Below are 2,221 nucleotides of genomic sequence, written 5' to 3'. Positions count from 1 at the left end.
GGGGAACCCAATTTATAGAATTCTTACATTCATTAATTCTTCCTTCACATAACATCTTCAAGGTGGTGTTGTCGGCCATAATGTATTAATTAATAGTAAATTCCTTGCCACACCAGGTTACATATAGGTTATACTGTAGCCTCACTGGCACTAATGCAAAAAGATACAGTATCAGCACTTACCTCAATTACACTCCATCTTCACTGTCTTCATCCTCATCGGTCTGCTCAAGAAATCAAGAAAAAAAGTAGTTTCTCATAGAATGCAGTGGTTGACAAAGTATATACTCAAATGCATTTTCTGAAATTGTCAGAAATGTTCAAACTTTTCAGAAAATAGTGAAAATAGCAGATCTACAAGCTCACAACACATGACCCTTTGTTGTAGATCGGCTATTTTCTCTATATTTGAAACGGGGCTTAAGTGGTTAATTCATACTATATTTTGTGTTTGGATCCCAGTAGTCTCTTAGAAATATAGTGTAGTCAAAAGTAGAATATTTCTATTTAAAACGTATTAGAGTGAAAGTCATCAGCTTGCAAAAAGCTAAAACGAATACTAATAATAAGAATACAGGAAAGGTGGGCACAAGGGAAGAGGCTCCAGGAAAAGTGGGCACCGGGAAAAAACATTTCCCTGCTAAAAGGCATAATTAGCCAGATCAGTATTACTCAGAAAAGTAGGCCTAGTTTGTCTCTTACACTTGATGTGTGAATCTAAAGTTCCAGAGAGTAGAGTCACAAAACAGACAGGTGAAATAATTATGCTTCAGGATTTGGGTAGCCATCTTGTCTGAAGGAATCCATTCTCTTCATCAGTAATCTCCTAATTTCATCAAGGCTGATTGATCAATTTTGATTAGATACAGTCATACAAGGGAGTATTTCCTCTGGGTTGACAGCAGACCACACACCAGCAATGGGTTCTGAAATAACGTAATTGGCAGAATAATTGAGAAGCCTCTGGCTGCTTATTGGAATAATTACATTTCTTATCTTTGAAGACTTCTGGAGTCGCACCAAATTCCACTTTAGGTCTGTAGTCTGGATTTATCATTCAAGAGTGTTTAATAAGAAGGGATCTTTATTGGTGTAGTTTCAACATAGCAAATAAGTATTTGGAGCAGGAGCTTGACTGTTAAACATGAAACTAATTAATTGCTTATTAGTGCCCAATGCTGATGGACTTTTTTCAAAGATAAAGGATAGGTTACCCTCTACTGGCCACATATGGTATTATATGCCTGTATGCATGTCAAATAACTGATGGTTTTCTCTGTCCTAAGAGCTGTTTAAGTCCCAGCATACCAAGTAGGTGGAGGATTTCCCTGTTCCCATAAATATTAGGTCCTGCAGCTGATGGAAGTCACCATCTGATATACAGCACACTCCATTCTCCCTCATTTGAGAATCGAACAGTAGCTTATTATACTGAGTGATTTCCTATGACTAAACCCATAGCATTTTACCCATCTTGGACAATGTTCCTTTACTGCACTCTTTATCTTGAAACCTTGATCAATGACTGAGGAACATACTGCATCTTCTGGCCATCATTGCTACGGAGACAATTCTCAACCACTGACTCCAGAGAGGAGTCAGTGGTTGCCCTGAGATTAGGAGGTCTAGGGTTCATTCCCCAGCTGAATCATACCAAAGACTAAAACGGTGCCCAATGCCTCCCTGCTTGGCACTCAACATCAAGGATTTGATTGGGTGTAAGACCCTGCGACATACTATTGTCACAGCATGTACTTCATCAAGCTGCCTCATGCTATAGAAACAGGAGATAGGCTCTTGACCTATGGGCCACATGACTCAGGAACCACTGGTTCCCAAGGCTAGTTACTTACAAGGCAGGTGGAATTCTGGGAGACCAATAGGTCCATATTAAGTTTCTCTGCAAAGGTTGCGTTTCGTATATCAAGATACTGAAGGATAAGCTATTACAACACAGATCTTTTTATCATCTTGAGAGCAGCTAATAACAAGCAATTTTGAAATGCACAAACATTTACTGGCCCAGTATACAGTAGTATTGATAAAGGATTTAACTACTGTAAATTATCACCCAATAGCTGTTGAGCAAAACCCAAGTCACGTCATCACATATCATGAGCACACATACGATCACCTTAGCAGCCAGCTCACTGACTTCCACAGCATCACGCTGGTATCCGTGGTAACCATGGTCAGAACACCATCAACATCATCATGCTGGA

Source organism: Gymnoscopelus braueri (assembly GCF_963280865.1).
Source record: "Gymnoscopelus braueri genome assembly, chromosome: 12".
In the NCBI taxonomy this organism is placed as follows: Eukaryota; Metazoa; Chordata; class Actinopteri; order Myctophiformes; family Myctophidae; genus Gymnoscopelus; species Gymnoscopelus braueri.
The sequence above is the reverse complement of the archived record's forward strand: the minus strand, read 5'-3'. Positions refer to the sequence as shown.